A 16,228-nucleotide genomic window follows, 5' to 3' on the forward strand; every position below is an offset into this window, starting at 1 on the left:
TAGCCTTTTCTGAGAAGTTTGTTAGAGTTGAGAGACTTACAAACTTTTATGTTTGGGATTGACTTCACATCTCAGTCTCCTGAGTAGCTAGGATTATAGTTGTTAGCTTCCCATGCCTGGCTTACATTCCACACTATTGAACACATAAAATTTAATTAGGAGGCTAAGATCTGGAGAATGGTGATTCAAAGCCAGGCCAGGCAGAAAAGTCTGCAACTCCATCTTCAACAAGCAAAGAGCTGGACTTGAGCAGTGGTTCAAGTAAGGTGAGTATGAGCCCCTGATTTCAAATACCATTATGGGCAAAAACAAAACAAAATAAAGCAATGCCCCAAATTGAAATAATAAAATTGCTCAATACCAAAATAATGGTCATTAAATAATGGTTTGAAGAGTAGAAAACAAATACACCCCTCCATAAATCCACATATAAAAATCTTCCAGTCAGATACCGGTGGCTCAAGCCTGCAATCCTAGCTACTCAAGAGGTTGAGATCTGAGGATTATGGTTCAAAGCCAGCCCAGGCAGGAAAGTCCCTGAGACTCTTATCTCAATAAACTACTCAGAAAACCAGAAGTGGCACTGTGGCTCAAGTAGTAGAGTGCTAGCCTTGAGCTGAAGAACGAGGGACGGTGCTTAGGCCCAGAATTAAAGTCCCATGACTGACAAAACAAAAAACAAAATCCAAAAAACAAAAAACAATAAACAAAAAAGAAACTTCCACAAAATATTTGAAATGGGTGAATTTTCAATAAGGAAACAACATTTTTCTTTCCTTTTTTTTCTTGCAACAGCAAAAGAGATGGTTTATTGTACATGTGTCACACTTGGCCACAACTATGAACAGAACTAGTCCAGAATGTCACAGGTCTGGGGCACAGGACCATCAGGGGATGCTTGGTTATGAGCAAGGTGTGTCTTTCAGAGATGATCTTGGCAATGAAAGTTCTGGATCCACTGGGAAATCACAGCGGCATGCAGTCCAGCATCTCAGTGTCCCAGCCTATGGCATTCCTTATTCCTCCTGCTCCTCTGGCCTCGATGGGTGCACAGACTGGTTTACTTAGACCTCTGCCTCATCTTTCTTCTTTTGCCCTTCAGCCTGCGCATTCACTTCCTCTACTTGGCTCTCATGGTGCTGTTTTTTCTAGGAAGATGGTGCTAAGGCAAAGAGCAGGAAACAACATTTTTCTACCTAAAGATGTCTGTGGGGAGAACAGTGGAAGAAATAGATTTATTCCCAGATATTTAGACCAACATGCCAATTCTGACATATCTATGATGATAGAGACTAGCTTTAGAATGATAAAAATAAACCAAAGGACTACATCCCAAAGTATTGGACAAGGCTAACAAAGCAGAGTAGGGCATCAGGGTATAGGGTAAGAGCTATGTAGAAAAACTAGTTGTTCCTACAATGAAAAGTATTACCAGGCCTAGCAATTCAAGTTTGCCAAACCAAGTAGATTTTGAAAAATAGTCTGTTACTTATTATATTAAAGAAAAATTTAAACTTGTAGGCTCTTCAACTTTATATCAGACAACCTAAACTTTGCTCAGGGGACATGGTACTTAATATTTGGATCATCAAGTGCCAATTGCAAATTTAATTATACAAATAATAACTACTAATAGAGAATGTTAATGGTTTCTTACAGATGGAGCTGAAGGTAAAACTGCTAAGACTTTTCCCACGGAAGAGACTATTCTTATTACACCTCTTCCCATGGTCTTCTTTTTTTTTTTTTTTAACAAAACTCGAATATTTCCACTTTATTCACCCAGATGTCCTTTTAACACTTCAAAGGCTGTTTTTGAGAAATAATAAAATTTTCAAAAGCACAAAAAATGCCGCCCAAGTTAAGAAGTTTTGAGATCAAGCAGATGAAAGGGAAAATTTGAGTAAGGAGCAAGTTTAGTGTCCTAGCCATGACAAAATCCTAAGAGTTAGTGAGTGAACACATGACTTTGCACATATCCACAGAATTGAGGTCACATGATGATTCTGGCTCCTGGTCCTCCTCTTTGCCTTCCTGGTCTGACACACTATTCTCTGGGATGCTGAGCTCTTCTTTAGGCTTTCTTCATTCCCCTCAAGTAACTCCTGCCTTATAGGCTTGCGCAAGATAGGCTTTTTCTTCATTTTGACATTTTGTTTAGGTTGAGAAAGCTATTTTTTTCTCCAGTTCAATGCTGTTTGCCTATTAAAAAAATCACAATAAGGGGCTAGGAAGTTGGCTCAGTGGTAGAGCACTTGCCTTGCATGCATGAGGCCCTGGGTTCGATTCCTCAGCACCACATAAGCAAAAAGAAAAAAACCCGGAAGTGGCGCTGTGGCTCAACTGGTAGAGCACTAGCCTTGAGCTGAAGAGCTGAGGGACAGCGCTCAGGCCCAGAGTTCAGGCCCCACGACTGGACCCAAAAAAAAAAATCACAATAAGAAAAACCCAACTAAGACAAGCATCCTTGGTTAAAGGCATTCTAGGTTGTAATCTCTGAACTCTTAGGAGCTACTTTACTCTTGGCTTTGACTGTCTTTTGTCTTCCTTCTCAATCAAACTCCCCCCACCCCCACTCCTAGGGCTTGAACTCAGGGCTTAGAATCTGTTCTTGTTTGCTTTTTTTCCCCCTCAAGGTTAGTGATTTTCCACTTGAGCTGCAGCTCCACTTCCATCTTTTTGGTGATTAATTGGAGATAACTGAACCATGATGCTCAGATCTCAGCCTTCTGAGTAGCTAGGATTACTCAATGAATTTTCAGGAAGAGGCATCATGATGTTATGGGATTTCATGAAGTCATAAATATGATGATACCCAAAACCTTGAACAAGGATATTCTCAACTTCACCCTAGCATAACCATTGAAGTGAGGGATTTTAAACACTTATACATTAGTACTGCTCATACTCCCCTCAGACTTCAGGATCACACATCACATTTGACTATCAAGCCTCACTGGTTACCTGGAACTCGCAACAACATTTTCTGCTTTCCTTTTACTTGGAGACCTGAAACTTGAAGATTAGGATTTACTTTGTTCAATTTTGAGTCTCCTCGGTATTTTTCTTTAATTTTTGTTAATCAGTTTTTAACTTGAAGTGATACTCTGCTAAGATCAAGGCAACCTAAGACATAGCATATCATTTTTAATTGTCTCTTTGCTTAGTTTACTTTAATCAAGGGATTAAGAAAGCTATTATAAGGTTTTTGGTGGGGGTAGCATTGTGAGGGGAAGGGCAAATGGACAAATGTGGTGGAAGTACTTTATGTGCTCCTAAAAAAGTAAACAATGAAGGTGGGGGAAAGTGGCTCACAACTTTAATCCTATCTATTCAGAAGGTTGTAAGCAGGAAAAATCAGTGAGTCTTATCTCCAAAAAACTACCAAAAGAAAGGAAATGGGTTGTAGCTCATGTGGTAGCATGCTAAGATTAAGCAAAAGGAGCATAGATATGGTACTCAGGCCCCGAGTTCAAGACCTAGAATAAGCACAAAACAAACTAACAAAACCTGCTGAAATTGCTTTAAGAAGGGTCTATGAGAGAAAAATGGTTAGGGTAGATTTGATTTGGGAACATTTGGTATCTGTCACAGTATATGCGAATAGATCCACTATAGGTTGCTCTGGAAATATTATTCCTTGTTCCATTATGAGCTATTTGGATTCACTATTTCAGTGTGAAGTGATATTTCTTGAGAGAAAATTGTCAGTTTGGAGCCCAGCACTGCTGGATCATGCCTATAGCCTTAGCTGCTCAGGAGGTGGAGATCTGAGGACCAATGTTTGAAGCCAGCCCATGAAAGAAAGTCCATGAGACTCATCTCCAAAAAACTACTAAAACACTCCTGGAAGTGGTGCTGTGACTCAAGTGGCACAGCACTAGTCCTGAGCAAAATTAGCTCAAAGACAGCACCCAAGCCCTCAGTTCTAACCCCAGGATCAGCATATACACAGAAAAAGTTTAGTATGACTTCTGAACGAGGTTTTGTACCATTTTTCCATGAGTTCATTTTCAGACAGCACTATGTCCTGTGGGAGGCTTATGTGTTCTGGCTTACATGGCATTTCTATTAGATGATATGTAATAGGCATCTACACAAAATTCCCTCACTCAAATTATATTCTTCAGTTAACAATCTATTATGGGAAAGAATTGAATTTCCCCATTTGTTTAAATACTCAATGAATTTAACAGTATAAATTTGTAGATTGCTATTTAAGTTATATTCCATTTCTATTAGTTTACTCTCTTAAAGTTCTTATTCTTAGTTTATGTAAGTATGTATGTATGTATGTATTTTGTTGGCCATGGGGTCTGAACAAAGGGCCTGGGAGCTGTCCCTCAGCTTTTCAGCTCAAGGCTAGTGCTCTACCACTTGAGCCACAGTACCACTTTCTGTTTTTCTGCTTATGTGGTTCTGAGGAATTGAACCCAGGGCCTCATGCATGTGAGGCAAGCACTCTACCATTCAGACACCTTCCCAGCCCCTCTTTGTTTAGTTTTAAAGTGCCTTTAATGACCTTTCTTATTATAAGATGATATAATTCTATAACTATATCTAGTTTTTTAATTGGTTGATGATTTCGCATAGATTCACAGCCATCAAAAGATACAAAGTATTTCCTTCACCCTTAAAAGAACAGCCAACTTCTGTTTCCTCAGAAGTTGCACAGAGGTTCTTCCTGCAGAGTATCCCATACTTATATCTAACACCATGTGACAGAACAGACAATAACAATGTCTTGTTATTCTGTTATCCTCAGAAAATAAAATGCTATTCAAAAAGACTTTGGACCTTTGTTTCCTCATGTTATTTATAATTTAAGGGAGCTCAATGCCAGACATTACTATTTTCTGTAGTTGTATGTTACAAGATCTACATTCATTCCCATGGAATGTTTTATTTTTGTTGGGTGTGGTGGTCCTTGTACTAGGGCTTCAACTCAGGACCTGGTAATGTCACTTCAGTTTTTTGCTCAAGGCTGGGACTCTTCCACTTGAGCTACCTCACTGCTTCTGGCTTTTTAGTGTTAACTGGAAATAAGACTGGGTAGGTGATGGAGGGGGTATGACTGTGATAAATTGTATCCATGTATGGGAACTTCACAACCTCCTTCTTGTACAACCAATACTTGCTAATAAAAAGAAAGATAATTAGAGGTCTAATTGTTCACAGTAAGTTTCTTGTAATTTCCCTTGTAATTTCCCTTCTTATGTCTTTCTCATTTTTTTCATGCTAGCATGTGCTCAGTGCTGACCCTTAGCTCTTTTTCTTATGGCTAGTACTTCAGCCACAGCTCTAGTTCCAGTTTTTGCTAGTTAATTGGAAGAAAGAAACTATCTGATATTTGTGCCTAGGTTGTCTCTGAACCTCAGTACTCAGATCACAGCATCCTGAGTAGCTAGGATTACAGGTGAGAGCTACTCAGATCCTTGTTGTCTCCTAAATTATCCCATGTCCATTTCACAATGGCAGTCCATTTCCATGGTTCCCAGCTTTGCAGCAAGAGCTTAATTATAATCCAACACCAAGTCTAACCTCACCACAGATGCTATGTTTTGTGTCATACTCTGACTATAGACACCCTTCTCCTGGCTGATGCATTGCAACAACCTAGATGGCTCTCATACTAGGCCACAAGGATAGGAAGCCAGGAAACACTAGCTTAGAAGCTGTTAAATCAGAGGAGCAAAAAGATATCGTAGTGCATTCTGCTGTGATCTTATTCTGATTTAAACAGCCTTGTCATCTATTACCAGGAGTAGCTTTGGCATCACATTCTGAGTAGTGACTGGGTGTAAGCTGGTGTGTCCGAGCTGACTATAGTATTGTCTTGAGCCTGTGCAGACTGAAGAGACAAGCCAGTGCCAGTAGCACACACATTGGAATAACAAAGCAACCTATAGTTAGGCATTGCCACTCTTTGTTCTAGAGTAATGAATGAATGACTCTCTAATTTCTTGACAAGAAATTCCTGCAGACCCATATGCAGCTGCCTCATCAGAGCAAGTAAAGAGGCTGGTGCTGCCTGGAGGAAACACTGTGAGAAGCTGCCAGAAAGCATCTGTTTACTGGACTCATGGGGCTCCTCTGTCCTCTAGAATTAATAACAAATGAGGAGCAAACACCTCCCCCTCTAGGCAGACATACACAGGAAGAGCATTGCCACAGCACAACAGGGGACTCCCACAACATACACTTGATCTGTGCTGTCAGAACTGAGAGTTTTATTTTGGGGGGGAGGGTCCGGTTGTGGGGCCTGAACTCTGGGCCTGTGCCCTGTCCCTCAGCTCTTCAGCTCAAGGCTAGTGCTCTACCACTTGAGCCACAGCGCCACTTCCGGCTTTCCATTTTGCTTATGTGGTGCTGAAGAATCGAACCCAGGGCCTCAGGCATGCAAGGCAAGCGCTCTACCACTGAGCCAACTTCCCAGCCCCAGAGCTGAGTTTTTAATGACACTTCATCCCACAGTGCTCCCTAAAACCTTCATCCCAACCCTGCTCCTTTCATGTCCCTGACAATGTTTATAGGCATCCCACATCCAGACTGAAGATGTTCCTTCATGTTTGGAGTAAGTCTGATCAGACTTTATATGGATCCACTGCTCAGTCAGGACTCTCGATCCCTCCCATCCCCATTTTGATACTGTGTGTCTCTTGACCTATTCCTGTCTTCTCTTTTCAAGATTCAGTCAGGGCCGGGTACAGGTGGCTCACACCTGTAATCCTAGCTACTTAGAAGTCTGAGATCTGAGGATCGTGGTTCAAAGCCAGCCCAGGGAGGAAAGTCCGTGAGACGCCTATCTCCTATAAACCACCAGAAAACCAGAAGTGGCTCTGTGGCTCAAGTCATAGAGTGCTAGCCTTGAGTTGAAAAGCTCAGGGACATCACCCAAGCCAAGCCCAGAGATCAAGGCCTATGACTCAAAAAATAAATAAATAAATAAAAGAAAGCAAAAACATACAAAGCTCAGAATGGCAAGCAGCTGAAAACAGGATGGAATAAACCAACATTATCTATGACAGTTTTCAGATTATGCAGAGAAATGCCTGCATTGTTGAAGCCCAAGCCCATCTGATAGCTGAGTTTTAGCTGGCTGGCATGCCCATGATGCCAGGTAATGATATTCACAAGTTTTGTGATATTATTCGATGACACAAATAGGCTTCAAGTTGGGAAGCTGAAAATTTTCTATTGATCTAGAAGGAGAAATATATCAGGACAAGAAATGGGATTAACACAATGCCAAAAGCAAAAGGCCATCCAATCCAAGGAAGACAGAATAACTCTGTCTCTGAAAAGATGATTCTCTCAAAGGAATCCTGAGCTGAGTATGGTGGTCTATGTTTGCAATCTCTGAATTTAGGAGGCTGAGTCAGAAGTTAGGTTGAGACTAGCCTAAGTTCCATGCCAAGAGAAGAACACAAAACCAAACCTCATCTTACAAAATAAAAGAAGGACTGGGAATGTGGCTTAGTAATAGAGTGCTGGCCTAACACATACCTGAAGTCCTGGGTTTGGTTCCTCAGTACCACATAAAGAGAAAAGGCTGGAAGTGGTACTGAGGCTTGAGTGGCAGAGTGCTAGTCTTGAGCAAAAGAAACTCAAAATGCTTATGAATGTGTCATAAACAATCGCTTGAAAGCAAATAAAAAACTTTCGAATAAAAAAAAAGAAACTCAAAATGAATGGTGTTAGGAAAAATGTAAAATTAATGAAATAACATCTCTCTCCCTCCCCTATATCCCTTCCTGCTTTCCTCCCTCCCTCCTTTTCTCAGTACTAGGGTTTATACAAAGGATTTCATGCTTAGGCAGGTGTTTAACTCTTAATCCACACCACGGCCTTTTTGTACTTTAGTTTTTAAGTTAGGGCATCCTGTTTTCTTCCCATCCCAGGACCAGCCTCCCATCTAGCTGAGATTATTGGAATCAGCCCACCTTGATGATTGTGATCAGATCTCAATTTTTGCCTGGGTTGGTCTTGGATTGCAGTCCTCTCAATCTATGCCTCCCAAGTAGATGGTACTACAGGAGTGATCTATTATGCTTAGCCTTTAAAATGATCACTTAGAGCTGGGCACAAGTGGCTCCTGCCTGTAATCCTAGCCACTCAGGAACCTGAGATCTGAGGATCGAGATTCAAAGCCAACCAGTGCAGAAAAGACCATGAGACTCTTATCTCCAATAAACCACCAGAAAACCTAAGTGGTCCTGTGGCTCAAGTGGTAGAGTGCTAGCCTTTAGCTGAAGAGCTAAGGGACAGCAGTACCCAGGCCCAGAGTTCAAGTCCCAAGACAGACAAAAAAAAATCACTTAGGAAGATAAAAGAAAAACTCCTGAATTCTCACATTTATTTAAATAGCGGCTGCCAGTCATATTTTATAAAGCACTTATGGGGCCCATGAAGTCTTTTATTTTTAAAATACAATAAAATAGTACTAGAGCAGTTGGGATATTGTTCTGCCAGTAACACAACTATAAGAGCCTCGGAGGGAGCAAGCAAGCCAGCTACAGGCCAGCGCCGCCGCCGCTTCTTCTGAGCGGCAGTGAGAAGCAGCAAGCAGCCATGGCTGGGGCACAGGCTCCTCAGGCCAGACCCTGCAGACTGGGCAGCCCCTCCAAATCCCTCCAGCGGCTGACCTCAGGCCTCAAAGGCTCCAGCGCCGAGCTTCCTGGGCTCATCCCTAGGCTGGAGGTGCAGTGTGAAACAGCAAAGGAGCCAGCGAGACTCCTCCAGTGTCAGGGCAACCAGGCAGGAGTGGAGCCAAATGGCCAAACTTGCAGCAGCGACTGCAGCAGTTGTTGCTGCCTCGTGCAGCATGGGCCAGGGCTCCTGCAGCTGCTCAGGCACAGCCAGAGGCGGAGAAAAACTCCAGGACTGACACAGCCCCCTTCCACCCAATCTGCCTAAGATCTGGGAGTTGGAGTGGGAGCAGAAGGAGAGGGGTTCATATGGGTGTTGGAGGCATAGGCCTGCAAAACCCCATCTGAGCACCTTTGTGCCCTGAGGGTGCATACAGGCATGCATCCCTTCCTTCCAATTTATTTATTTGTGTTGGTTGTGGGGCTTGAACTCTGGGCCTGGACGCTGTCCCTCAGCTCTTCAGCTGAAAGCAAGTGCCCTACCACCTGAGCCACAGGACCACTTCCAATTCTTCTCAGGGAGGAAGGGACACCCTTTCCTCCATGCTGGGCAAAGGTTCTGCCCCGGTGCAAGACTCAGGTAATGGTTTGCTCAAAGTACCATTCCTGCTTCATCTACTTAACCACGTAGAACAATGCGTGGAGACCCCCCCCCCCATGTGTAATCACCTGTGCTTTACCTACTTTTACAACCTTGATTAGTGGAACTGCTCCACATTTGTTGACAAGGATTAGCTTTTTCTGTTTAAACTCTCATTGTCTGTGCTCCCATAAAACTGTTTAACTCTCTGCCCCTGACTGAAGATTTACTTCTCCTGCTTGTGTGCTGTATATAAGCATGTGATGTTTCAATAAATTTTGTCTATACCCACATGGTGTAGTCCCTTCTTGCCTATACCACACATCGTGTTCCCAGATCCCGCTGTGGAAACAGCAACAGATGGGGTTATGCCGGTTGATGCCTCTGACATCTCCCCCCTTTTTTGTTTGTTTAAGTACAACCGTAAGCAAGAGATCCTTTGCAGAAGGGATTTGCAGAAACTATTTTGGAATGTAGACAGCAATATCTTGACAAGACATAATGCAATCAATCCTGTAGAAACACTATGGGTAAAACTGTGCCACCAGGTATGAGGGTCCAATTGGTTTAGCACAGATGCAATTCCTCAGCCAGACCTTCATATCCCACCCCAGGGAGTTGTGCCAAGAAAGTCTCAATGACTTCCTGCTGTAACTAGTGGATGTCCCAAGTCAAATTTCCTTGCAAGACCGGCAGGTGGTAGTGAAGTCCCTGCCAAGTAATGTTAGAAGTGTTGAATCAAGTAGGAGTGATGCACAGTTTATTGAGCTCTAATCACACTTGAAGGTTAGCTGTTTCTGCAGATCAATTATCTGGTCTCCCATCCACTGCACCGTGTGTTGCAGGGTGTTCAGACGGGAATCAATGTCCTGTTTAATATTGTGCTGATGAGTCCATAGCTGGTGACAGTCCAGCCACTTCTCTACAAAGTCCTTGGTTTGGATGGAGGAATGCAGGGCCACTCCGGCAGTTGCAGCAGTCATGATGATAGCAGTCATTTCAAGGATCACAGCTACACTCAGACTCAGGAATCTCCTAGTTCTCTTCAGCAGTTGCTGGAAGACTCCTGTCAACAAACCAACAGTGGGGCTCTCCTGCCAAGGTCGGGTGAGGTTAACAGGCACCCAGACCCCTAAGCGAAATCTTAATATCAGGAGAGACTGAGAAGGCATATTAAAAGAAATAGTATGATTTAAGCATGTAAAGAGTCCAGGCTGCGTGGGTTCTCATTGATTGACACTGTCCCTGTGGGCTAGTACATAGGAAAGTTTAATACAACCCTGTACAGTAGAAGAATGGTTCCTGTAAAATGTATAATTTGCCTCATGGGCCCTAGTAAAGTGACCAATCCAATTCTGGGTTGTATAAAATTGGGTGGCAAGTTTTATAAATGCCACTGCTCAGGCCCTAAGTGTCCCCTGAAATTCATATGTGGCCTACGAGGCACAAGGCCTCCATCATGTCAGGTGAGCAAGCCAATGGGTTCTACATGATTTATAACTCCATTGTATAGACGTCACCATCAGAAGAATTATTAGTATACCAATCACCAACATGCTTTTCAGAATAATTGGCAATGAAACATCCATGAGGACCTCAATCTATAAATGAGATGTTATCATTATGCTGTATAATCTTTCCTCTAGGGTTTTGACACTGAGACCACTGAATAGAAACATAAACAAAATTCAATAATTAATGTCCTGGCATACTAGGTTAGGTGGTCGCCCAGTCTTATTTGTATAAGAATGATCCTTACCAATAAAATTTAAGGAAATTGTGCTGAATAGCCCCATATGATTGTTGATTTTATCATCAGGCAAGATGTATGCCCATACCTGTCTTCTGGTTGGTAAGCAAGGTGATGTCCCTAAACACAGTGGTAAAGACTCAAATCCTAAGGAAATAATATGAGGTATTCCTTCCTCACCTGGATGAGTAGGGTCTGCATGATCCCATGGTGGAGGAAAATACGTGCTGTCATTTGTATACACCACCGGACCTTGGTCTAGCTAATCCACTAATTTTAACAATGGTCGGTGAGGGACATAGGCCCAATATGCATGTTCACTACTCACTGCAGAAGTATTCACAAGCAGTGCAATCATGGCCAAAACAGATATTCAGGTATTCTAGGGGTTTTTGTACTGACCAGGGTGGCTTCGGTCTTGTGTCAACACTTATTCTGACCCCATGTTGGTGGGGTCAAGCTGGTTTTCTTAAGATAAGGATGATGGCTTCCTCGGGACTTCAAGCTTAGGTCTGCAAAGCTGCGTACTAGATCTTCCTCAGGATTGTGTTGTGTTGTTTTTGCTTCTCTGGAGGTCGAATGAGTCAAAAAGGGACCCAGATGTTGCCAGTGGATCCATCTGGAATGATAGAAACACTGTTTTCCCTTATGGGGCATTAGTCTTAGTCTTCATTGATTAAATTGTTTAAACCATATGGGAATAGATAGTGAGGTGGTGCTAGAGGGATAAAATGCTTTTCAGCTTTAGTGAAAGGATCACTTTGAGTGAAATTTTAAACATTTAGAGTAAATAAGGTTAAGGCAAAAGTTTCCCTTGGGGATTCCCCTTTTTTGTTTTTTTAATAATTGAAGCTTAAATGTTTTATGGGTGTGTAAACAGTTGGCATTAGTCTACACAGGTTGATTAAAGAAGTTTTACCTAGGGACTAACTTTAGTAAACTCCCCTAATATTTTTCTGATTGTACACTGGCTTTTAGAATATGGTGTGGGGTAGTTTGTCAAGGTGACAACTTTTTACTAATTACATTTTATTCCAAACTAGAGTTTAGGCATAATTTTTTAACTTTTCATAACTGTATGGACCCTTTTGGGGGGGGGCTTTAGCAGCATAGCCTGTTTAGTACTTTGGTTTGTAAAAGATTTAAATAGTCTAGGATGTTTAAAGGTAAGATCCATAAGAAGTTCCACTTGTAGGTGTTCAGTGGCAGTTTTGTAATTGACAAACAATTTATAAAAGCAGAACTAACAGTTAGTGATTACAAATTGCATCAAGGCAAATAGGGTGGTTGAGTCCACACAACTGCCTGTAGACATCCTGGTATCTAGGCTGGAGATGGGGGCATTGCACCCAGCTTCAAGGCCTGGAGGTGGGACAAGTCTTACCTTGAAATCCTAGGAAAACATTACCTCCCCAAATGGGCGAAAGCATTGTTTAGCTCCTCAAATAGCCTAGGTGGAACAGGCAGGCCATCCTTTGGAATACAGATGTTTAGTGTAGCTCCTGGTGCGTAACTCTCTACTTAAGCCCTTATCTTTGAAAATTTAACATTTGGTCTAAATCCTGATATAAATGATCTTTTCAGTAATTATCAGACCACAATTTTGTTTTATTTTGGTGTTTATACCAATGTTTCTCTGCTTACCTGGGACTTATTTGTCTCAGTTAAATTTGAATTTTCTCCTTCATTGTTCTAATTAATACCCTATCTGTTTACTTTTGATCTGGTCCTAACAATTTCATATTTTATTCTTAAACAAATTTATTTGGTTAGTGTCAGCCCAGAATTTTCTGCCAATTAGGGTTTTAAGCACATACAGAGCAGTTTGGATTTAAGCTATTCCCCACATTTCACAACCTCAGCCTTTTACAGCCAACTATTACAAATGGTTGACAAGTTCTTGCCCAGTTATGCATGCTTATAAAGTAGCTTGCCATGACCTCAAGCTCTGATCAATTTTAGAAGAGCCAAACATTATTGCCAAAGTCCCAGGAGTGCCTCTTTCTATGTTAGGGTAAACGCAACCTTGACATTTCCCTTGGTCACTGGACTTGAACTTAGTGCCTGAGTGCTGTTTTTCAGCTCTCCAGTGCAAGGATTGCACTTTGCCACTTCGGACTCCAAAGCAACTCTGCCCGCTTTTTTGGCACTCTGCTGGCTAGTTAGAGATGATAATCTTTCTCTGCCTGGACTGGCTTTGAACTGCAGTTTGTAGATCGCTCACCTTTGGTCCTCAGCTCCACCCTCATCTGGGCCCCCTCTCATTTCTGGAGTTCCCTCCATACAACTGGCCTCTCCCTCTCTCCACCCAGACCCACCTGAACTCCCATCTACCTCACTTCCTTTTCTCTCAGATACTTTTGCTACCAGGATGATGATGGAGGTCATGTGCTCCCTCTTGGGGGAAATATGGCTCCTCTAATAAACCTTGTAATAATCTTTCTCCTTTGCCTGCCTGCCTCTGCATGGTCCCATAGGATGGATGTGTCTGATCCTCTTTCACTGGTGGCTCCATACTGGGATAGGTTCCCCAGTGCATTTGCTCCCCCTGCACTTCAGAAGGGAGTTCAAACAGCTGCCCTGGGACCTATTCTGAGATCCTTCACTCCAGTCACCAGAGGACCATCAAGGTAACTTTCTCCTGACTGAGTGCTCTACCAGCCCATCCAGCCCCACTAATTAATTCCCACTCCAGGGTAAGTGACAAGTTTGTCCGAGGTCGGGGTTTCTGATTCCAATATCAGTGGTAAGGCCACCTGAGCCTTTCTGGGCTAACTGAGCCCCACCCTCACCATCTGACCAAAAACTTGGCCAAGTGCTGGAATTAGCCACTAGGGGCCTACCATGGCCCAAGGACCCACCTTGGACCAACATAAGGACAGTCTCCACTGGTGGGGCCACCACCTATTTAGGAGCCAACCTGCACTGCAGAGGACACTCTACTCTAGGCACATGGCTTCAGATCACTTACCATGGGAAGGACACTAAATTTCTTTACATTAAGGCCACCTGGACTTGGAGGGCTGTTGAGTCCCCATCAGTTAAATTTGGCCCCACATTTAAAACTCCACTTCTGAGAGTGCTTGAGCAAGTAGCTCTCTCTCTCTCTCTCCCCCTCCCCTTAAACTCTGCCTCTTGCCAAAATTACCTGCTTGTAACCTCTTTCACAAGTATTTCATATGCTAAACGCTTTGGTTAAGCCCTGGAAGAATGTAACCAGTAATTGCTTGTTTCTACTCATTAGATAGAAAATGGGTGAGTTTAAGTCTAAACTCCCCGAAATAAAGGCCAACAAGTTTGGATATTACCAAAAGTGTATTAATCTTCTCTCTAGCATTGAGCAAGTGGTGGATGTGCCAAATTGGCCTCTTGGTACTTCAGCTTGGTACTACCCTTTCCCCCTCCCCTGTCCTGTGGTGCCATTATGCTAGGCCAAGTGTATGTTCCTATTGCCTCCTGTTCACTAGGTTTCTTGTTGGCAAAGTTTTGTATTTTAAACTGACCACATGGTTCCATCATAATTAGAAAAGTAGTTCCACTAAAATTTCAAAACTTTAAAAGTCTATTTTAAAATCTAAGCACGCTCTATAATCTGTGCACAAACATGTCTGTCTGTGTCTTATTCGACTATATGTAAGTGATTATGGTTTCAAGGTTACTCTGCCTACTAAAAATCTTTGTCAATGGAAGCTGTGAATTAATCTAAATTGCTTTAAAACTTTGTGACCTGACTAAGCCAAAGAAAAAACAGGCAGTTTTAAAAGACCTTGGAAAAGGACTTAAAAAAGACAATGTCCTTTACAAAGTAAATGAAATTGGTAACTAAGTTGGCTGTGAATTATGTCATTCCTATGTCCATCTATGCTAAGAGTTAACTATTGTACACTGACCATGGCTAGTAAACTAAAGCTAAGGGTTTCATTCTCTGTTTTCTCCCCTGTGTGCTGATCAACTTCAATTAAGATCAAGGGACCAGAGTAACTATGCTCAGGCACAGCTGCCTAAACCAGTGGCACCAGCCTGCAAAAGCCAGTGTAAACCAGGTCTCTAACCAGTATATGTAGAAATATTGCAGGTTACCAACAGGAGGTGCAACAGTCTATACATGCTGGGAGATGCCACAGTCTCTCTCAGACTCTGGCCTTGCATCTCACATGACCAAAAGCCTGTTAATTAAGGGTAAAACACAAGCCACATTAGATATTTGGTTCTGTAAATGTTCATCACCAGAAGTTAGACCATACGGGGTGTATGAGCAAAGGATAGAAATTGATTTCTATACTATTTTACAATTGGAGGTAAATTCCTAAAGGTAACTCAGACTGCAGAAAAAAAAATGGCCACTCTTTCTATTCACTGCCCACAGGACAGCCTACAGGCAAAGAATATACAGCCCAGTGTTTCAATGATGCATTTAAATGCAAATTAAAATAACTTTACAAAATGGATTTAAAATGACATCCCCCTTGTAAAAATTTGAGAAGTTGTGGAGAGTGGCTGGCCTCCCAGACAAGTTTAAAAGATAAAATTTTCCTAAAGGTTTATTTCAAAGTAAAAAAAAAAAAAAAATAGGATTATTCTAGTTTGCCCCTAAAATTTTTTGTAACAGTTGCCGGAAGGCCCACAGTAAAAGATAGGACAAGTTTGTCAAATGTAATTTAATAAGTAAAACCATGCTTATAAAACTACTTCCAATGACCATCTTTGTTGCTTTTAGTTGGAGTAAAAGTGACTGTTTGTAAAAAAAAAAAAACAAAAAAACTCACTGATCTGCAGTTCGAAGCCAGTCCAGGCACAGGCAGACTAAAGTCCCTGTGAGATTGTCATCTCTAATCTGCCAACAGAGTGCTCAAAGCTGAGTTGTTTTGGAGTTTAAAGTGGCCAAGTGCTAGTCCTGAGCTGGAGAGCTGAGGGACAGCACTCAAACCCTGAGTTCAAGTCCAGCGACTGACCAAGGAAAATGCCAAAGATGTATTTATCCCAACATAAGAAAGGCACTCCAGGGACCCTGATATTGTTAAAATATCCAGAGGCAATTGCAAACAAATGTTTGGATGACAAAAGTGGTATCAGGTCCTGAGTTACTTGAGCTTGGTCCTCCAAAAAATTGATCAAGCCAGAAGGTCATGGAAAGATAAGTTTGTAAACATGCCTATCACCCATGTTGGTCTAACTGGGCAAAACTTTCCAGAGATCTGTGATAGTGGGTAGTAAAAGCTAAGATTGTAGAATGTAAATCTCCAAACCCCT

At 42.1% G+C, this 16,228-nt stretch overlaps 1 protein-coding gene across 15 annotated transcripts in view; it reads right to left on the reverse strand.

The window, feature by feature from the left end:
• Positions 1–44: 44 nt before the first annotated feature.
• Positions 45–16,228, reverse strand: part of LOC138828700 (protein FAM114A2-like) — a 72,553-nt gene continuing 56,369 nt past the window's right edge. For 12 of the 15 annotated variants that reach the window (XR_011372329.1, XR_011372322.1, XR_011372319.1 and 9 more), the window contains 2 exons: positions 11,381–11,597; positions 8,328–10,294 (listed from right to left, as the gene is read on the reverse strand). The gene's annotated coding sequence lies outside the window, so the exon portion shown is untranslated. Of the gene's footprint in view, positions 1,207–8,327; positions 10,295–11,380; positions 11,615–16,228 lie in introns of those variants that run through there. The other 3 variants (XR_011372324.1, XR_011372326.1, XR_011372327.1) reach the window with 3 other exon arrangements.

Source organism: Dipodomys merriami, unplaced genomic scaffold (assembly GCF_024711535.1).
Source record: "Dipodomys merriami isolate MVZ:Mamm:240054 unplaced genomic scaffold, mDipMer1.0.p SCAF_1620, whole genome shotgun sequence".
Taxonomy (NCBI): Eukaryota; Metazoa; Chordata; class Mammalia; order Rodentia; family Heteromyidae; genus Dipodomys; species Dipodomys merriami.